Raw genomic sequence first — 23,666 nt, forward strand, 5'->3', positions numbered from 1 at the left:
GACTCAGCACTGCAGTACAAGTGCTGACATTTGGTTTTAACAGACACTAAGAGAGGCTTCAACCCAAATATAAGAAGATCACAATTCAAACCTTGATTTTCCCCAAGGATTAGCTGAAAGACTGAGAGATATACACAACTTATAAGATGGAAGAAGAAGAAGAAGAAGAAGAAGAAGAAGAAGAAGAGTTTCATCTTCGTCTTCTTCGTTTCAGGAGAAGAGACTTCTTTCTATTTCTAATTTCGTATCTTCTTCTATTTATAATGTTTAAAATATTACAATATCCCCGTGTTTTATTCAAAAGTATTCCAAGTGGAAAAGCGAGCTACAATAACACCGTGTAACAATTTTTTTTTTTTTTGTTCCTGGGTAGTAAGTGTTATTTCCTAATTGCTTATGCCTCAAAAGTACAGAAAATGACTATTATTCCCACAAACTTTGCTTTTGTGACCAGGACAGTGATATTTCAAAATATCACTATTTCCAATGGGAAAACGGGCAAATGTGTGTCTTTTCGTTCACATAAAGTCAGAAAAAAACATCATATGAATCCAAATTAACATGTATTTATACTAAAGTAAAACAAAAATGACTACAAAAGATTTAGAAGTGAGTAGTTTTTCGAGATTTAAGATTATACTGTATTTACAATGATACAGAGAACTTCATACAGAGAACTTCACAATACTGGGTACAGAACTCTGCTGTCCTCTGACGTTGGAAAAGGGTTGCTCTCAAGTGTCCCTAATGGAATGTGAATACACTCAGCCAAGCAGACTCAGTTCAAATCAGGCCAATGAAAACAGAAAATAAATATCTAGTAAAAATCATTAAAATGCAACGGCAGCTGTTTATAGGCCTGCGTGGTCTGGGCAGTCTCTGGTGGATCAAAAGCGCTTCTCAAAGTACCTGGAGGGTTCTGACAGCACAATCTGTCACCTTCATCACACATGAACCCATGAAGTGAACAAACAATTACCCTCTGTGTCAAACTCGAGACGGTTTGGCAGAGTAACAACAGCAACCATAGCCTTCAGTTCTGTAGCCTTCAGATCTGTCTACCTTGGCTCCACCTGAACTGTGAACAAAGCACTTCAAGCAAGTGCTGTCAATTCCTTATTCCCTCTGCATGCAATAGAAACAAAGAGAAACATTTAACATAAAAGCACGCACCACAAAGTATGCTAAAGAGCTCTCACGCTCGCCATCTGCTCTAAGCTACAACAGTTGGTTTAAAATAACTCCCAAGCGGTGCCATTCAATTTTACAATACCATTGTAGAAATGATAACTGTCGGTTGTGGCTACACAGACTGCGCAGATATTCTGCTGAGAAGTTTTACTGTGCCACACCTTTACCAACACCACCCCAGCTGCTACAGTGACATGCAGTATCCCATCCAGAGATTAATCTGTGGTCCTCAAACTGCCTGTGCATCGATGCATCTTCAGTATGAGAAATCACCTCATCAATAGTACACACACACACACACACACAATATTTTTAAGAAAAATAGAAAACTGATATATCTTGCTTGCATAAGTATTCAACCCCTGTGCTATGGAAGCTCCCAGTTTGCACCTATGAAAGAAATTGCCCTAACGAGGACAAAATTACCTTACCATGGGCCTCCACCTGTGAACCATTAAAGTTGCTGTCACATTTTCTGGATAAAAACCCCACTGTTGAAGGATCATTGGTAAGGCTGTGAATCTGAAGGAAAATGAAGACCAAAGAGCATTCTACACAAGTTAGAGATAAAGTAATACAAATGCATAGATTAGGGAAAGGGTACAAAATAATATCCAAGTGTTTGGATATCCCAGTGAGCACAGTTGGATCAATAATCAGGAAGTGGAAGGTGCATCACACCACCCAGGCAATGCCAAGAAAAGGCCGTCCCTCAAACATGAAGGAGACTTGTGAGAGAAGCCACAGAGAGGCCAACAATCACTTTGAAGGAGCTACAGAGTTTAGTGGCTGGGCGTGGATTAATGGTGCACCAGTCAACCATATCAAGAGCTATGCATAACACTGGCCTGTATGGGAGGGTGGCAAGAAAGAAGCCGTTACTCAAAAAGTACCATCTGAAAGCACGTCTGGAGCTTGCCAGAAAGCATGAGAGTGACCCAGCTGCGATGTGGGAAAAGGTTTTGCGGTCAGATGACACCAAGATATCGCTTTTTGGCCAAAACTCAAAGCGCTGTGTGTGACACAAACCTAACACTGCCCATGCCTCAAGATACACCATCCCTAAGTGAAGTATGGTGGTGGCAGCATCATGCTGTGGGGATGCTTCTCATCAGCAGGGACTGGGCATCTTGTTACAATTGAAGGAAGAATGGATGGAGCAAGATGAAAACAGGAAAATACTGCAAGAGAATCTGTTTCAGTCCGCTAAAAAAACTGAAGCTTGAGAGGAAATTTACCTTTCAGCGGGACAATGATCCAAAGCACAAGGCCTAAGCAACATTGGAGTGGCTCAAGAACAAAAAGGTGAATGTCCTACAGTGGTCCAGTCAAAGTCCTGACCTCAATCCCATTGAGAATCTGTGGCACTATTTGAAAATTGCGGTCCACAAGCATTGTCCAACCAACCTGAACAACCTGGAGCAAATCTGCCAAGAAGATTGGGCCAAAATCACTCCGACACTGTGTGCAAAGCTGGTACATACTTACCCCAAAAGACTTAAAGCTGTTATTGCAGCGAAAGGTGGCTCTACCAAATATTAATGTGTGGGGGTTGAATACTTATGCAAGCAAGATATTTCAGTTTTTTATTTTTCTTAAAAATATTTCCCAACATAAAACCAATGTCACCTTACAATAATTGATTTTGAGTTTAAGTGTTTTAAAATAAAATATCGTACATAACGAAATTTCAATGTACCATTTGTAATTAAGTGATATGAAAGAATTGGTCAGGGGTCTGAATACTTTTGCAAGGCACTGTATGTGTGTTTGTACATTATGTATGCGCGCTACTGTTCTCCAGTACATATTTAACTATTACAATGGAAAGTAAACAAAACAGAAAAACTATCTATGATAATTACACAATGTCATTGTTTTACATGGGGGGAAAAATAGAATCAAATGTAATTTAGATCCACCAACAATTTAGTTGCATTGAAATCACTACGATATTGCACTATATCATTCTCAACTTCAGTTTTTTTTACAACAATCCTGCACACCTGCACACACAGTCCAGCCGAGCAACTTTCCCTACACACCTGTGTTTTGTCTCCCTGCTATGAAGTGACTGACATTAAATGTAACTTTTGCAACGCTTGTAATTATTAAGTGAGAAGTCATTTCTATTTAATTAGCAGCCCCAATTGGTCTTGCTTCAACAGAACTAATTACATTAATGAACACTCCTTGACATGTTTTGGTCAGAAGCTGCTAACACAGCAATTAATCAAGCAGAGGGTTTCTCTAGCTGAATGCATGCTCTGTTCAAGTCAATGCATGCTTACAATATAGAATAGTGAGATCCAGAGAGAGGTTCCTAATTATATGCACTTTACCCAAAACAAGCTGTTAGTGATCAACATTAAATCAGTTTACACATCTTTGGAAGGATGTTTAGCAGAAGCATTGAGAACTGTTGGAATGTGAGAGTGGCTGAAGGCAAGTAGACTTCATGGCATCTTCAGTTCATGTGTTGCAAAGAGTCATCTATCTCAATGCTAGTGTGGTAGAATGTCATTACAATGCCAGTGCTACAGCTGTCAGACAATTATAGCCTCAACCACACCATACCCATTCTGCTAGAGTCCACTGCCAGCATCAACAATGAAGAATTGATTGAGTGATGATGGATGGCATGCAGTGGGCTCTCTACTTGCCTTCTTATTACAGACTGGAATAGGTACCAGTAGGCACAATTTCAATGATCATGTGGCCCCAACTGGTACTGAAATCAAAAGAAGAGTGACATCCCTGGAGCACAGTTCAAATTTTCCACTGACTTTTATGCATGTCTAAAACACCAAGACATTGAAAATATTGTTCATCTGAAGTCCCGAATTCCCTTTTGCAAATGATAACAATCATGGAAGTCAATTTACACATGAAATGGCGATGCGTGTGCACGTTTGGGAGAATTACTCGTGTAAATCAGGTTTGCTGTAAAAACTCATTAAAGTTAAAGATGAAGAGCAAGTAAGCTGCTTAAATGTCTAACTGAACTAATTCCCATCCTTTTATTGACCCCAGCTATGTCCAAAGACAATGCATGTCTGCCCTCCACGTTAATAAATATAGTTGGTGAACTGGATGTCATGAGCAATATACAATATCCCTTATCCCTTGAAGCATAGTCAAGACGATTATTAAGAAGTGAAAGATGTATGGCACCACCAAGACCCTGTCTAGATCAGGCCGGCCCTCCAAACTGGATGACCGAGCAGGAAGGAGACTGGTCAGAGAGGCTACCAAGAGGCCAATGGCAACTTTACAAGAGCTACAGGCTTTTATGGCCAAGACTGGTCAAAGTGTGCATGTGACAACAACATCCCAAGCACTCCACAAATCTGGCCTGTATGGTAGGGTGGCAAGAAGGAAGCCATAACTCAAGAAAGCCCACCTTGAATCCCGTTTGAAGTATGCAAAAAAACAAAAAAAACACAGGAGATTCTGTAGCCATGTTGCAAAAAGTTTTGTGGTCTGATGAAACTAAAAAGGTACTATTTGGCCTAAATGCAAAGCGTTATGTTTGGCGCAAACCCAACACAGCGCATCACCCAAAGAACACCATCCCTACTGTGAAGCATGGTGGTGGCAGCATCATGTTATGGAGGGACTGGGGCACTTGTCAAGATAGAAGGGAAAATGAATGGAGCAAAGTACAGAGAAGTCCTTGAAGAAAACCTGCAGCCCTCTGCAAGAAAGCTGAAACTGGGACAGAAGTTTACCTTTCAGCATGACAACTACCCAAAGCACACAGCCAAAACTACACTGGAGTGGCTAAGGAACAAAAAGGTAAATGTCCTTGAGTAGCCCAGTCACAGCCCCGACTGGAATCCAATAGAAAATTGTTGCATGACTTGAAAATTGCTGTCCATCAACACTCCCCAAGGAACTTGACAGAGCTTGAACAGTTTTGTAAAGAAGAATGGTTATATATTGCCAAATCTAGATGTGCAAAGTTGGTAGAGACCTATCCCAACAGACTCACAGCTGTAATTGCTGCCAAAGGTGCTTCCACCAAGAATTAACTCAGGGGGATATTACCGACCGTGGTTCCCCATGGGATAATATCCCATTATGATCGTTCAGGTTTTTTACAAATATATATATATATATATATATATATATATATATATATATATATATATATATATATATATATATATATATATATATATATATATATATATACACTCAGCTGTAGTATATGTTTACTCCGTTCCCACTCCTCTTCTAGATCCACAGTAACCACAAGGCTGTCAGTTTGATTTACCAGGGCAGTGCCTGGATTCTTATTAGACAATCCAAAGCTTTAGGTGATACTTAACATAGGGTTCAAACACAATTCAGGTTCTCATACAATCCAGGTTAATCCGCCAGAAGGGTGGTCAAAACAGTCCAAGTCATACACAGAAACTTTGTCTTCTTTATTTTCTCTTTTAGGTTAAATTAAACTCTTATCAGCACTTACTTTCTCACCTTCTCTCTTTCTCTCCTCTTTCTCTCTCTCTCTCTCTCTCTCTCTCTCTCTCTCTCTCTCTCTCTCTCTCTCTCTCTCTCTCTCTCTCTCTCTCTCTCTCTCTCTCTCTCTCTCTCTCTCTCTCTCTCTCTCTCTCTCTCTCTCAAACACCTTGTACTCCTCTCACTTCCATGCTGTGACCCAGCCCTTTTATAGGTGGATGATTATGTCTAACCTGGTGCAGGTGTGGCTACCACCCCCTGGGCACCTTGCATTGTGGGATTTGTAGGGTGCTGTGGGTGGCCATTTTGTGACCTGTAGTCCTTTCCCCGTTGCCATTTTGTGATGGCAGAAAGTGCTGTCAAAACCTCAGCCCTGACGTATTTACCCAATATAACCAGAACCTTTGCTTTATCACAATATATATATATATATATATATATATATATATATATATATATATATATATATATATATATATATTTCTCAATAAAACCTTTTTTCCCATTAACAGTATGGAGTATGGTGTGTAGATAAGTGGAAAAAATTATTCATTTAAATACATGAAACTCTGAGGCCTCTGACACAACAAAATATGAAAAAGTTCAAGGGGGTGTAGACTGTCTATAGGCACTGTATTATACAGGTGCTGTATGTATATATAATGAATAAATATCTATCTATCTATCTATCTATCTATCTATCTATCTATCTATCTATCTATCTATCTATCTATCTATCTATATCTATATATATAAAACATGTCTGCCGGTTTTCAGCCATGGTGATCTGCAATAAGTGTTGGTCAGTTTAATTTTATACCTCCTGAGTTTATTTTTAATTAATGAGTCGTAAGATAAATTAGTTGAAACAGTTTCACTACTAACGACATGACACCTTAATAATGACATTTGAAAAACAATTTGGGCAAGAGCAGTAAAACACATTATTAACCAACCAGGCATGAGGTATTTTGCTTTATTACAGCAGCTTAGATTCACTCGTATACCAGTTCTCTGCACATGGAAACCACATTTTCAGTAGTAATCTTCAAAAACAGCACAAGTACTTTACGCATAGCTAACATACATATCAACCCCCAACTTTCCCATTCATTTGCATGATGTCGGGTGAAAAGCCTGGTTTACGCAAGTAAAACAAACTGAGCGAATGGAAAACCCAAAAAAGCATTTTACATGAGACATTTTTCTTATGTAAATGTCTCGAGCTAAAAAAAAAACTTGCATGTAAATCCTATGAATCTTATCATGGTACGCTAAGAATAGCGTGGCTAAAAAGGTTGTTGTTCGTATTCAAAGACAAATCCTTCAAGCACACGTGTGGGGTATTCGCTACAATGAATACTTGATGACTCTATTGCCCTGCTTCTGAAACATGTGCACAGTCGCTACTGTGTCACGAAACCCTTCTCTAGCAGTGATTGCTCAGTTACAGCATGCCAAGGCACTGTCAGGTCATCTCTGATGCCCATAGAGGCAAAGCATCATACTGAACATCTTGTTCAGGACAAGGTAGATAACACAGAGCTGTGTGTGATTACGGGGGGTCATGAGTGTGCCTCGTGTCTATCAGTGGAAGCAAATCTATTGAATTGAAAACCCTTGTTGAACACATCATGGAAAAGTTGGTTTGCATACTGTAAACCATTAATAGGTACACTGGGTTTTTATCAGCATCTAGTTTGTTTGAGAGCTGCGTCGATTGCTTCCTGACTTTGTAATAAGTGTCTCTTTCTGTCACATTTATAATCATTTTACTCAGGCGCTGCAAGAGACAGCAATGCATCTGGGGCCTCATTAGAAACAGCAGGCATGTGTACTGTTGTAACCAAGGAGACTACAGATCATGAGTTCTCCCAAAACACAAGCCGTTGATCAAAAGCTTGCAGGTTCTGTGAAGTGCATCTCCAATTGTAAAGCCCACTGGACAAATAAGTGGCACTTCCTTGTCCCAGTAGCAGACTTTTGTGTAGCCTGTGTCACCAGGCGCTGTCCTGAGCCCATCAAGGGGAAAAATATGTTACTCATCATCTGAAAAGTGAAACACACCACGCAGATAGCAGAGCAGTGTCGTTTCAGCAACTAATTCTTTTTGTACTAGTTTCGAATCCCCTCACTGATAAATTAAGTATGTTTAAGAATAATAATAATTATTAACATTATAATTATTTATCATGGTCGTAGTTAATTGCATAATATTAATAACATGCATGTGGATATATTAGGCAGCGTACATTTTAAAATAACTGATTACATGAACCAGAGATGAGAGGCCCTGCCTTAAGCAACGATACAGCACAGCAGCTGGAAAGGCTCCTCCTTTGACCTAAAAATCTAATTCTTTGGGGCTGGATGTTTCACTCTTTGGGATAGTCAACCCTTGGCATCTGTGCATTTATGGATTTATCAAAGAAAGTGTCTATAATATGCCAGCTGCCAGCACAACAAAATGAAACAGAGAGCAATGCCTATGATCTGTCTAATGACTACTATAATTTTCTGTAAAATAATAATTATTATCATAAACTATATATATATATATATTATTATATATATATATATATATTATATATATATATATATATATATAGATATATATATATATATAAACTGATAAGAAAACATACAGTTCAGAAAGCTCTGGTTCCGGTTGTAATATGGAGTAGTCGCTCGCATGCATCAGTCTCCAACTTATTCATATTATTTTAGAATTCTAACAATGGTAACCTGACAATTCAACAGATATATTTAAAATAAACTCAACAATCTATCCGGTATGTCAAAATCCAAGAACAGACGTCCCCAAGCCTCAGATGCGACAGATATAGATCCGACAGGAGACGATGTGGCAGGACTTTCCTTGCCGGCAGACCCCCTGCTGGCCCTGCACATCATCAAGATGCTACGCTCTGAAATGACGGCCTTCAGAACCGACTTCCAAAAGTTCACAAGTGAGACTCAAAGCGAATTTGAAAAATTGCATACTGAGCTTCAGGCGTTTCTGGATTCTGTAAAAGACGCTTTGCTGCCCCTTTTGCATTATCTGGAGCAGATATCAACTCCAGGGTTTCTTGAGGCCACATATGCCAGCATGACAGAGAAAAACAAGGCTCTACAAGAGAAGACAGACGATCTGAAAAATCTCTCCAGGAGACAAAATCTTTGCATTATTGGTATCTCGGAAGGACCAGAAGATCAACATCCAACATCCTTCTTCTCTTCTGCTACTATTTATTTACTGGGAAGGTATGTTTGTTAACATGCATATAGGTAGGTGCATCTGCAGGTTTTGCACAGAAGGTGTCAGTTTTGGGGTATGTATGTATGTATGGTAGTATTTATGTATATTGCCTCTGTGACACAGCTCTACCTCTCTGTGAGCTGCATTTTGAGTAGCTCTGGTTAAAATAAATAAATAATAAAAGTAGTGCTGGATATTTTAAGTGCAGCGAGACTTTATTCTCTTGTACGTGATTCTCGGACACTATCTTTAAGGATTATAGAAACTCAGTACACTGCAGTGGAAGTAAACAGTTATGAAAAAAAAAAAAGATATTAAGTCTATCTAGGTGTTTTGCAAGCGGTGACTTTTCACTTTAACTCTTAAAACTCAGCACCATTCTTTTTGGGGCGCCAGTGCACCAAGGGTTATGCACATATTACTCAGGCATCATAAAAGCCACCTACCTGACTGGGCTTTCCAAAGACATATTCAGCGGTACTCCTAGTCGGAACTACGGCTGCCTGAAGTTAAGCCCCTCATCATGTGACAGAGTTCACAGCTTAGGTTTCGTTTTTAGTCTATTGCTCCATCACTGTAGCAGCTAGACTGAACGGGGCAGTATCGTTGGAAAGCTTAGAATAGGGTGTCAAACTCAATTTTACCATGTCTTAATTTAACGTTTGTTTCACCGGCCACAAAATGCACACCTTTTACATATACACATGCATTTTAATAGGTGAATCAGACTGCACATCACCATCCCTGGAGACTTAATTCACTTTTAATTTCAGACAAGACTTTTGTCCAATTTATCTCCTCCCAAATAACCCTTTTTCTTGACAGCAATACCACCCCAAGCATTTCAAGTACAACACTCTGGGAAGCCTTAAAAGCTTATAAGAGGACATCATTACAATCTAAAAAATGCTGCTTAAGCAGACTTTCAGAACTTACCCATTTGATTCTAAAAATCGATGGGCAACAAATTTTACAATCACGCCATACCTTATATGGACATGCTGACAAGGCCAGTAGGGTTTTTTTCATTCCAACTCCGCCAGTCGGCAGGGTCCAATTATATTACAGAGATTCAAACTCAGTCAGGTCAAGCAACGGTCAACCAACAGGAAATTAACAATTAATTTAACAATTATTACTCAGACCTTTATAGCTCTCAAGTGTCCTGTAATTCGGCAATAAACAAGATTTCACTTGCTGGTCTACTCTCCCCTTATCATTAGCAGGCCGAGTAAATACAGTTAAAATGAATACCCTTCCAAAATTTCTGTACCAGAGCTCCTGCGATCATTTTGTGCTTTGTACCATGTTAGTATAATCCCAGTACCTTTTTTTTCTTTTCTTTTGGTCCTCTCACTTTTTCTTTTTTCTGTCTCCTTTAGATTTGCTTTTCTAACTTGTTGTATCTTGTTGATTTGATTGTCATGACATCTCACTTAATTTATGTAGGTCATGAAAAACTCAATAAACAGAATTATCAAAAAAAAAAAAAGGAAAATATACATCATAATTTGAAATGCATTAACACTAGAACCACCACGTGGGTCACTTTGTCTCATACATTTTTAAACTGCTTCGTTATGAAAATGAAACACATACTATCGGATACAACTTAAAAGTTTCATTCATGAACATCATATCTAACATTTGCATTGCAGAAACACTGTATTTAAATGGCAAATTAAACATAAAGGCTTTATTTTTAAAATGAGCGCATATACAGCACAACTACAAACAGTGAAAAAATATAATAAAATGTACATTTCAAAAGAAACGGGTATGTACATAAACCTGTGTTGAGGTGTAAATAGGTATATGTAAACACAAAACTATAAAACCGAAATCATTGTTTCTAATAATACATGAAAAGAAAATATAACACTACTTCCGGTATACCGGCTGCATTGTACTCTATGGAGGAGTGTACGCGTCTGCCAGCTGACTGTGCCTGCATCCAGGAGCTGTGCTGTAAACACAGACGCAGTTCCATTGAACATTATTGTGTAAACACATGGAAACTGGTACATACAAACCTGCAAAAAACAAATTTTATTTTTTCTAAATGTAATATAAAAAAAGAATATATAACATACGTTTCATATTAGGCACATAAGTTGTTATCCTACCTGTCATTTCAGTTTGCTGTATGCATCTGAGTGCAGCTTGCCATATTCCAATCAAAATGACTACTTTCAAGATTAAATATTTCCTTCTGATATATTCCCAGCTGCATTTGTGGAACAAAACAAAGGATTGATGTCTCCCAGAACATTGAAAAATAAGCAATACACTTTCACTTGGTTGGCCTCTTGACAAATCCCCAATCTTTGTTTCTTAGCCAATCTACAAACAAAGAAAGGCTTTCAATAAACAAACAAAACAAGTGTTCTAGGAGGAGGAGGCATGTCTTGTTTGTTGCATTTTCAAATAAATAGAATATTTTACATTATATTTAAAAAAAAAAAAACAGGTATTGTCGTGGCAGTCCTAGGTAGAAGTGTTTATAACTTTATCAGTTTTGCGATTCTAGCTATCAAACTCCGTCAGGATATTTAATTCAAATATTTAGGAAAAATCAAAACCGGACATATACATATGATGGAAGAGTAATTAACATTTTAAATGCAAAATGGGTCAAACTGACCTGCATGGTGGTTCTAGTGTTAAGGTGAGTAATAAACTGACTCGTGGTTTAAACAATTTAAGCATTAAAGCGAAAAAAGAGTAAAAAAAAGACTCTTCTGTCAAGAAATGTATGTTCCTTTACTTTTATCACAACTAAAAACCTGGACAATTATGAATTTGCTAGAATAACAAACCCGCTGTTTGCATGCTTGCATGTCCAAGCTGCAGACAGTATGCTCTTTGACCTTCAATAACAGAGCAGTCAAACATACCTTGTAAGACTGACAGTGTCTGATGAGCTGAGATGAATAGGACAGGGTACCATCAAACTGCCATAGCTGCACCATTTAAGAGACAGGATATGGAAACAGGCACATGAGAAACAACAGCCCTGTGCATCTCCACCACTCCAATCAAACTGCCATAGCCCTGTGCATCTTCACCACTCCAATCAAACTGCCATAACCCTGTGCATCTCCACCACTCCAATCAAACTGCCATAGCCCTGTGCATCTCCACCACTCCAATCAAACTGCCATAGCCCTGTGCATCTCCACCACTCCAATCAAACTACCATAGCCCTGTGCATCTCCACCACTCCAATCAAACTGCCATTGCCCTGTGCATCTCCACCACTCCAATCAAACTGCCATAGCCCTGTGCATCTCCACCACTCCAATCAAACTGCCATAGCCCTGTGCATCTCCACCACTCCAATCAAACTGCCATTGCCCTGTGCATCTCCACCACTCCAATCAAACTGCCATAGCCCTGTGCATCTCCACCACTCCAATCAAACTGCCATAGCCCTGTGCATCTCCACCACTCCAATCAAACTGCCATAGCCCTGTGCATCTCCACCACTCCAATCAAACTGCCATTGCCCTGTGCATCTCCACCACTCCAATCAAACTGCCATAGCCCTGTGCATCTCCACCACTCCAATCAAACTGCCATAGCCCTGTGCATCTCCACCACTCCAATCAAACTGCCATTGCCCTGTGCATCTCCACCACTCCAATCAAACTGCCATAGCCCTGTGCATCTCCACCACTCCAATCAAACTGCCATTGCCCTGTGCATCTCCACCACTCCAATCAAACTGCCATTGCCCTGTGCATCTCCACCACTCCAATCAAACTGCCATAGCCCTGTGCATCTCCACCACTCCAATCAAACTGCCATTGCCCTGTGCATCTCCACCACTCCAATCAAACTGCCATTGCCCTGTGCATCTCCACTGCCAATCTCCAATCAAACTGCCATTGCCCTGTGCATCTCCACCACTCCAATCAAACTGCCATAGCCCTGTGCATCTCCACCACTCCAATCAAACTGCCATAGCCCTGTGCATCTCCACCACTCCAATCAAACTGCCATTGCCCTGTGCATCTCCACCACTCCAATCAAACTGCCATAGCCCTGTGCATCTCCACCACTCCAATCAAACTGCCATAGCCCTGTGCATCTCCACCACTCCAATCAAACTGCCATAGCCCTGTGCATCTCCACGCAAGAGACAGGATATAGCAACAAGTACATGAGAAACAATTTGACTAGAAGGCAACACTGTTTTGTAGAGGTTTGTCATTTATGAATTATTTTTTAGTAGCTATAAAGTCAGCACTATTGTGTTCAATAGTTATGGATACTATGCAAACATGGCAATGATCGAGAGGGTGATGTCTGCCTCAGACACAACTGCTCTAGAAAGCTATCCTAACATTGGATTGCGGAAACCTTTATTAGATTTCAGTTTATGCATTTATGTAGCTGCTAATATCCTGTCACAATTTATTCACGATGCTGAATATTTATGACGACACATACAATTGGAATTTAAATAGAGGAATTAACATAAATGTCTAGTGTCTTTATATGCAATACAAGAGAGGGTTTTATTTGACAAAATCCAATCCACTTATTTAAACTTATGGGCTTCAAGTGATAAGGCTTGGGAAAATTACTTTAAGTGCGCCATTGGCAAAAAAACCTATTCCATCAAGCAGGGAAAGGCATATTAAAGTGTACTGCAATGGTGCCATTGCCCTTTTCTTCAAAATCAAAACTTGCAAATGGAAAACTGTGAGAGGAACAGAATGATTCTTGGTGATAAATCTCCCTCCCGACCTGTGAGGGTGCTGTGTAAAGGGAACAGAGTGCCCTGCACTGGATGGCCAGACAATTCACTCCCAGGGTTAGACGGCAGTCGGCCATCTAGAAAGTGGGTGGAGCTACGGTACACTAAATCATCGTCCCGGACAGGAAACGATGTGGCAGCCATGGTTTGGAGGAGCGCTTGCATTCGTTAACCAAGGGGTTATGATTGACGGTACAAAAGGGGATGTGGTGAAGTGATCTGTTTCTTTGTATGGTTAAAATGCTGAACCGGAAGGAAAATCTGTATTGTTATTGTGAGTGTTTTGTTTGTTTTTGTTGTGTCTAATTATACTTATTTGTTGTTATTAGATCCTGAGCTGTCGCCAAAGGCCAGCACTTACCCGGACAACATTGCACTATTGTTCTCAATTAACTTCATTTGCACCAAGAGCACTATAGCACTCACTCTGGACTTGTGATTGTGTTTGTATTACGTGTGGGTGTTAAAGATCAGGACTATTATTTTGGGACCAACCCGTGGATTAAAACAGAGCAATACACACCACTGTATTACCTGTTCTCAATACTATTTACTGTCTTTTTGTCATCAGACCATTGGAATATACAAATAAAACAACCATTGCACCTGGATTATTGATGTCTGTCTGTTTATTGATCAGTGTCCTGCACCTGCACACTGTTAACCACTTTGCAACAAAAACTAAAAAGGGTTTTTACAAAAGATGGCTGAGACATGGTTTCAATGACAAGCGAGATCAAAGGCAGTATGATTCTCCACACAAATACTGAAGTCAATGCAGAAACATATTGTGTAAAACTTAGCCCTCAAATTGTTTCATTTGTTACTGGTATTGAAATGCTGCAGTCCGATCTAAAGCAGTGGTGGCCAATATACCAGGTATCGAGATCCTCTTTGGTGAATCTCAATAGGCTACGTGATCCACAAGCAATAAAGTGAACATCAGTGTAATAAAGTTAAATCCTTTTGACCAATTAGGAATATATAGTTTTTAGCCAGTGGTGACCAATACGTTAATGTAACAATGAAAAAAAAAAAGAAAATGTATCAGCATTTACAACTTCAAGAAAGGACAAACTACACTTACAAAACAAATGGAAGAGTTTTTGTATCAAAGGAAAAGGAAGTCCTCAAAGCTGCTGTGTGTTTTCTGACATTTCTGTGCAATAAAAATCACCCCATAAAACTAACAATGAACATTTTATTAAAATGAAAGAAACACCTTTTTATTTTCTGCAGAAACAAAAACACGGTGGCATAAAAAGCACACAAATGCTTCAGGTTCAGTGAGATCTTTTCAACGTTCTGGATCTTTTCAATGCTCTGGATCTTTTCAACGCTCTGGATCTTTTCAATGCTCTGGATCTTTTCAACGCTCTGGATCTTTTCAATACTCTGGATCTTTTGAACACTCTGGATCTTTTCAACGCTCTGGATCTTTTCAATGCTCTGGATCTTTTGAACACTCTGGATCTTTTCAATGCTCTGGATCTTTTCAATGATCTGGATCTTTTGAACACTCTGGATCTTTTCAACGCTCTGGATCTTTTCAACGCCCTGGATCTTTTGAACGATCTGGATCTTTTGAACACTCTGGATCTTTTGAACACTCTGGATCTTTTCAACGTTCTGGATCTTTTCAACGCTCTGGATCTTTTCGATGCCCTGGATCTTTTCAATGCTCTGGATCTTTTGAATGCTCTGGATCTTTTGAACGCCCTGGATCTTTTGAACGCTCTGGATCTTTTGAACGCCCTGGATCTTTTCAACGTTCTGGATCTTTTTAACGTTCTGGATCTTTTCAACGCCCTGGATCTTTTCAACGTTCTGGATCTTTTCAACGCTCTGGATCTTTTCAACGCTCTGGATATTTTCAATGCTCTGGATATTTTCAATGCTCTGGATCTTTTCAATGCTCTGGATCTTTTGAACACTCTGGATCTTTTCAATGCTCTGGATCTTTTCAATGCCCTGGATCTTTTCAATGCTCTGGATCTTTTGAACACTCTGGATCTTTTCAATGCTCTGGATCTTTTCAACACTCTGGATCTTTTCAACGCTCTGGATCTTTTCAATGCTCTGGATCTTTTGAACACTCTGGATCTTTTCAATGCTCTGAATCTTTTCAATGCCCTGGATCTTTTCAATGCTCTGGATCTTTTGAACACTCTGGATCTTTTCAATGCTCTGGATCTTTTCAACACTCTGGATCTTTTCAACGCTCTGGATCTTTTCAATGCTCTGGATCTTTTGGACACTCTGGATCTTTTCAATGCTCTGAATCTTTTCAATGCTCTGGATCTTTTGAACACTCTGGATCTTTTTAACACTCTGGATGTTTTCAATGCTCTGGATCTTTTGGACACTCTGGATCTTTTCAACGCTCTGGATCTTTTCAATGCTCTGGATCTTTTGAACATTCTGGATCTTATCAATGATCTGGATCTTTTGAACACTCTGGATCTTTTCAACGCCTTGGATCTTTTCAAAACTCTGGATCTTTTCAACACTCTGGATCTTTTCAATGCTCTGGATCTTTTCAATGCGCTTGTTCTTTTGAACACTCTGGATCTTTTCAATGCTCTGGATCTTTTGAACACTCTGGATCTTTTCAACGCTCTGGATCTTTTCAATGCGCTTGTTCTTTTGAACACTATGGATCTTTTCAATGCTCTGGATCTTTTCAACACTCTGGATCTTTTGAACACTCTGGTTTTGACCATTTGTTCCAGCTCAACGAAGCTGAGCCTCAGAATTTTAACTTCAAGGTCAGTCAGTGCTGAAAAAGTAATGGCAAAACCCAGCTCCCGTCCCTTTCATTAATGTTACAGGTTGGCAGCAGCTTCGCCTTCTTTGATACAGCTGGGGTATTTTCATCCAAATCGGTACCACTGTAAAGAACAGAAGGCTCTCCACCAACTTTTGTTACCTGCACCACAAAACACAAACTCGCAGCTGCTGAGGTATGGAAACCAGGGTACAGTTATTAACGGCATCTACTGTTTGGAATTAATGTTATTTTTCTTTGCATGTATTCATAGTCAGGAATTATATTTTGAAATATGCAATCAAACATGTTAAAACTATTCTCTGCTGATATGTTGATGCTTGTTCAGATTTCAAAAATCGCTGGAGATCCACTAGTGGATCGCAATCCATGTATTGCTTTACAGCATCCCTTCCCCATTCACCAGCTCTTTCAGTATCCACAGTCAGCTCAGTTTAGTTTAGCTTATTTGTGCCCTCAGGGCCAGCACAGGTACATCTCAATAGCGCAGCACTAATATAAAGAGAGATCTAAGTAAACTGTGCTCAATAAAATAAAAATACAACAATAAAATTATTCAAAACGATTACTATACATACAGAAATCATTCACATACACATACACACACATGCATATATAAGATCATAAGAAAGTTTACAAATGAGAGGAGGCCATTTGGCCCATCTTGCTCATTTGGTTGTTAGTAGCTTATTGATCACAGAATCTCATCAAGCATCTTCTTGAAGGATCCCAGGGTGTCAGCTTCAACACCCTTCAACACCCAATACTGGGGATTTGGTTCCAGACTCCCACAATTTTCTAAAAAAAAGTGTCTCCTATTTTCTGTTCTGAATGTCCCTTATCTAATCACCATTTGTGACCCCTGGTCCTTGTTTCTTTTTTCAGGTCGAAAGAATCCCTTGGGTCAACATTGTTGAATTTTGAAAGCTTGAATCAAGGTGACCAGAACTGAAAACAATATTCAAGAGGGGGTCTTACTAATGCATTGTAAAGTTTTAACATTACTTCCCTTGATTTGAATTAAACACTTTTCACTATATATATCCAAGCATTTTTTTTATAGCTTCCCCACATTGCCCAGATGAAGACATTTCTGAGTCAACATAAACTCCTAGATCGTTTTCATAGATTCCTTTTTCAATTTCAGTATCTCCCATATGGCATTTATAATGCACATTTTTATTGCCTGCATGCAGTACCTTATACTTTTTTCTATTAAATGCCATTTGCCATGTGTCTGCCCAGTTTTGAATGGCTGTCTATATCATTTTGAATGACCTTTGCTTCTGCAGCAGTGTTTCCCTCTCCTCCTATTTCTATGCCATCTGCAAATGTAACAAGTTTGCTTTTATACCAGAGTCTAAGTTGTTAATGTAGATTAGGAAGAGCAGAGGACTTAATACTGATCCCTGTGGTACACCACTGGTTACCTCGCTCCATTCTGAGGTTTCTCCTCTAATCAGTACTGTCTGTTTTCTACATGTTAACCACTCCCTAATCCATGTGCATGCATTTCCTTGAATCCCTACTGTCTAAAGCTTTCTGGAAATCTAAATAAACCATGTCATATGCTTCGCAATTATTCATTGTCAATGTTGCATCCTCCAAAAAATTAAGCAAGTTAGTTAGACTTGATCTCCCTTTCCTAAAACCATGCTGACTGTCTCCCAGGATACTGTTACCATATGGGTAATTTTCCATTTTGGATCTTATTATACTTTCCATAAGTTTGAATGTGTATATACGCCTCTTACATATATGCATATATACACATACACATACACATACAGATAAATACACAAGTTATGAATATGTTAGAACCAACGCTGTTACAGGTCAAGCAGTACATGTCAGGTTTCTCTCCAGACTCCCCTGTGAGGGCTCAGCTTGCTCTCTCTGTGTTTCTAACACCTTGAGTTTGTCCCTACACTCCCCTGTGAAGGCTCAGCTTGCTCTCTGTTTCTAACACCCTGAGTTTGACCCTACACTCCCCTGTGAGGGCTCTGCTTGCTCTCTCTGTGTTTCTAACACCCTGAGTTTGTCCCCAGACTCCCCTGTGAGGACTCAGCTTGCTCTCTGTGTTTCTAAAACCCTGAGTTTGTCCTCTCACCCCTGTGATGGCTCAGTTTGTTCTCTCTGTGTTTGTAACACCCTGAGTTTGCCCCCACACTCCCCTGTGAGGGCTCAGCTTGTTCTCTCTGTGTTTCTCAGCTTGCTCTCTCTGTGTTTCTAACACCCTGAGTTTGCCCCCACACTCCCCTGTGAGGGCTCAGCTTACTCTCTCTGTGTTTGTAACACCCTGAGTTTGTCCCTACACTCCCCTGTGAGGGCTCAGCTTACTCTCTCTGTGTTTGTAACACCCTGAGTTTGTCCCCACACTCCCCTGTGAGGGCTCAGCTTGTTCTCTCTGTGTTTGTAACACCCTGAGTTTGTCCCTAGACCCCTTTGAGGGCTCAGTTTGTTCTCTCTGTGTTTTTAACACCCTGAGTTTGTCCCCAGACCCCTGTGAGGGCTCAGCTTGCTCTCTCTGTGTTTCTAACACCCTGAGTTTGTCCCCAGACCCCTGTGAGGGCTCAGCTTGCTCTCTCTGTGTTTCCTAACATTCTGATTGAGGAAAGGCTGCCAGGCTGATCACAGCACGCCTACATTACTGCCGTCAGAGACGCCTGGTACTGTGCAAGGAGGTACAAAACAGAAAGGTCAAGAATGCAGTGCCTCCCTGTCTGGAACTCAACCGAGAAAATGATACTGTTTGTAACAGAAGCAATGCTTTACTACCCTGTACTGTGTAACACCACAAAAATAAAACCACCTAAATAAACTACCTAAATAAAGAAATCCCCCCCCCCCCCCCCCCCCACCCAGAAAAAAAAAACAGAACAGTACAAAGCTCCCTGGATACTTTCGTGAGTCGATAGCTCATGCATTTGGTGAATTCACAGCTAGTTCATTTTGACAGTAAGTTATACAAGTACTATATTTTACTCACTGGTTTGACTATTTCAGTTTTTTTATAAAGTGTGAGTCAGGTAGTGAATTAAAGAGGGGGGGGCTATATAAGGATCAGCAATGGGTTAGATTATGTAGGGCTATAGCACATTAATGCCAGCAATGAGCCAAGTGATATTTATAAACATTATGACATGTAATTGTCTTCAGATGCCTTTTGCACTATTACAGCAACAAGAGTCTGACTGAAAATATTGGCTTTATTAATAATAAAAAAAATAATTAAAAAAATGGTGGTAATATTTATAAACATACTAATTTTAACATAATACATTAGTTCAATACATTATATTTACAGTAGAGTCAATTATCCAAACTAATGAGGATCGATAATAGCATAATCGATTTGTATGGATAATTGAACTGGTATTAATAACAATTGCTGAATGGACCACATACCAAACTTTGAAAATCATCAAATAATACGACTCAGTACAACTTTGACACATTACAGAACTTTACAAATCATTCAACTTCAAAAACACAGTAAAATGTTTCTATACTTTGATACTTGCATAAGGCATTGTAATAACGTGCACATTGAAATTAATAAAACACAAGTTCTTAGCTGCTCAATAACATAGATGGATCTCCGGCCCTTACTGACGAAATAGATGAAAGAACGAGGAGACTGTTTTAATTAACTTTCATTTGTCTCAGTCTGCTGGTCCTTTTTTTGCCAGCTAAATCTCGTAGCTGTTTTAGCAGCAGAAGCTGTATGTGTAATACACCACACACAATTCATCACGTGACTACAGGTGTGTTCGGTTGATTAGACAGTACGGTTGATCAAAGATCGAATAATTGACTCTCTACTGTATGTTCACATGCCATGATTAGTAAATAAATTGAAAAAAAAGAATTGGTTAATTTTGAAAAACAGAATTTGCTTTTCCCCAGAATGGAAAATCAGCAGCCCTAATCATGTCCAGCCTTCAGTTCAGCTTGATCCACTATTGAAGAAGAGCATGTCCTGTATACAGTCTCTTTCATCAATGACTGCAGAAGTGCCACTTGTTATTCTGTTTTAAACTCAATCTGGCTGAGCCTTGAATCACTGTTTAAGTAAGACGTGTAGTGAGGGCTACCTCAATGAGATTTGAATTGTGTAGAGTAGTCAACGTTATGAGATTTCCATTGTGTACAGTAGTCAACGTTACTGATCAGGGGCTCTTATGATCAGTTAATACATTTCTATAATGGCATACGAATCATTAATTAACACATTATAAATTTATTATTTCAGCATTTAGGTTTACTAGCCTTAAAAGACAAAGGAAACCTTAATTATGAAATTCAGATTCCAAATAAAACAGGGTTTAGCATTTAATTTCTAAATAATACAAAGCAAATACTAGAAGTGCGAGGAGGTATTTACACTACCGAGCTAGGCTGCTCCCCCCAGAACAATTTAAACTAATAAATATAATCTTTTAGAATAAACAACAGCTAGTTTTCATTGTACTTGCTTTGTAAAATAAATTTTACAAACAAACATATCCAGAAGTTGTTTATTCCTATAGCAAAGTTAAAAACTTCTGAAGGTGTGCTTTCCCAGCCCTTTGATAATCTAGGACTCCCGGCCGTGCCCTCCCCAAGGTGGCCTCCTGCCCGCATGCACAACGTCCCTTACAACTTTACTGGTAACTAAATACATTTATACTTTAGCTTTACCTTGCTAAACTTAGCGTTTTCCCTGTTTTTAAACAATAGGCATTTTTACTTAAAAGTAAAACGATAATATTTTCTTTAATACCAAAACAGTACATGTTCTTTTTGGTTTATTTTTATTGTTCAGCTCTACACCAGGATGTCTCACAGCTCCACAGCTATGGTTCCACACTCAGGTAATCACCTTGGGCTCTTTTAACTATTCTTTAATACCTTGATTATTCAGCTAAGCATCTTTGGCAGCAAGTATGCAGTTTTAGCGATATGTAAACAAACATTTACACAGCACTTTAAATAAAATGTTTCAGTTTTTTTTTATTTAAACATTGTTTACAAAGTTTTTTTATGAGGGTGTGATGAGTCAAAGGGGTTTCGGTCTGCAATTCAGCCTCCCAACAGTAGAAGGCATCAAATCAACTCGGGATTTCCCTTACCAAGGTCTTGTGACCATGACAAAAGTCATTTTTTTGAGGGGTGGCACCTTGGTGAGGGGCGGAAGTACGAGTATGTAAATTCCAGCCACTGGAGTCAAGTGAAATTAAGGATACCTGTCAGTTTGGGATTGGTGATCCACTGACTACTGGGGCGGGGTTTGCATACTAAAGGTAACGTGCTACTGTGTTCGGGGTTTGTCCTAAGGAATAGAGGCGGGAAAAAAAGGCTGGAGGGAAGTACTTGGGAGGTTGGACTGTGTCACGAACGGAGGCCTTACTAACTTGGTTCTTTTCTGTTTTTATTCCTTTTTGTTTTATTTCTGGATTTAAGCAGAACGCGAAGAGGACTAAGAGGCTTCCGTTCCTTTATTTTTGATTACTCCCGCACTCCCTCCCTCACATCCTTCTTTATTATTTTTCTTTTTTTTTCGTGTAATATTAAATAAAATTTTAATTGTTACACGTAAATCACTGTCTGGAAAATCCATTTGTACTCACACGCCTCACAGAGGGTTTTCATAGGGGTATTTTATGGGTGATGAACTCCTTCATCACAATGCCATTGGGACCCCATTATATTCCCAACAAGTTACCCTGGAGAACTCTGAACCATTAGCTTACCAAATAACAATCAAGTAATGATATGCATAAGAAACGGCCATCGGCAAAACATGTTCATAGCACGGCACAATTCACATTCAAACGGGATACAGAATATTTCCAAAAATCCTGCAGTTTATTTATAGTACCATGATCTGTGTCATCATCTGCCTCCCTAACCAGTGATTCTCTGACTGGGTCAAACAGCGCACAGAGTTTCATCCATTCATATCCCTCCTCCCACGCAACATCCTTCAACACGCCTCGGTTTGAAACTCTTCTCCTCACATTCAGTACTGTTGTCAGCGAACTGATTGCTTCAAAAAGAGCGCACAACTCTGCCTGGTGTTAGTGGTAGAACTGCAATACATTTAGCTCGCCACACCTGGGTATAAAACAAAGTTCAAATACACTGAAACCAATGTGTTGCATTTAAAACACTGTAGTTTTTTAGTTAATGTGTTTACTTCAAATAGGTTTGGTTTGAAGAGTGAAAGGACCCGAGTTCACTGAGGCCCCTGTTTCTCTACCAACAACACTTGGCACTGAGCTTATTAATGCTGTCATACTTGACTGATACTGCTATTTGGCATAACTCCATTGGCCGTCACCATGACAATGTGCCTGCTACTGTATGTGTGATTGTAGGAAAGCTGTGTAACTTTGTCTGACTGGAACACCACTGAAAATGAGCTATGATGCCCAGTGTTTGTTATTTTTGTTGTTCCCTGGTTATTGAACTGCATAAACAATGAACCCATCACAAGACTGAATCTGAGTGAATAGAGTTTCGATTATCCAACTCGCAGGGTCATCGTTTATAACTGAATCAGAGTGAATAGAGTTTCACTCCCAGGGTCATCGTTTATAACTGAATCAGAGTGAATAGAGTTTCACTCGCAGGGTCATCGTTTATAACTGAATCAGAGTGAATAGAGTTTCACTAGCAGGGTCATCGTTTATAACTGAATCCCAGTAAACAGAGTTTCGATTATTCCTGGGATCAACTGCTTCTTTGACCTCTGAATGTCTGCACACTTCAGTTCAGACAGGCCATCAGATTACAATGCCTTTTCTACATAATGGAATTAAACCCTGGGATAAGAAGTAGGTGAAGATCCATTGGGATGTGTCACAGGGGGCTGGCACACTGGCTTTGGCTTCAGTGTTATGGTACACACATTCACAGCAAGGTGTTATTGTATATACTGTTACAGCTAAGCCAGCACCATTGCAAAATACAAAATAACTTCCTTTCACAGTCTGTGAGACCACAGAGTAGCAAGCAGCTTCTGTGAACACAATTCTTTTTCTTGTGTTTTTTTTTTTTTTTTTTTTTTGAAAGTGCAACCTGGAAATGTTATATAAATAAGAAAGCTTCTGTGTTGACAGCCACTCCCTCTTGTACCACAGACCCCAATCTTAGCAATATGCAAGATGTCAAGTTTTGATTTTCTGTCATTTGAGAGGAACAATTGAACT

The 23,666-nt window shown here is 39.5% G+C and overlaps 1 protein-coding gene across 1 annotated transcript in view; it reads right to left on the reverse strand.

Annotated features, from left to right (window-relative positions):
- Positions 1-23,666, reverse strand: part of LOC121304646 (chemokine-like protein TAFA-5) — a 77,467-nt gene that overhangs the window by 42,916 nt on the left and 10,885 nt on the right. The window lies entirely within an intron of this gene.

The sequence above is a fragment of the Polyodon spathula genome, chromosome 39 (assembly GCF_017654505.1).
Source record: "Polyodon spathula isolate WHYD16114869_AA chromosome 39, ASM1765450v1, whole genome shotgun sequence".
In the NCBI taxonomy this organism is placed as follows: Eukaryota; Metazoa; Chordata; class Actinopteri; order Acipenseriformes; family Polyodontidae; genus Polyodon; species Polyodon spathula.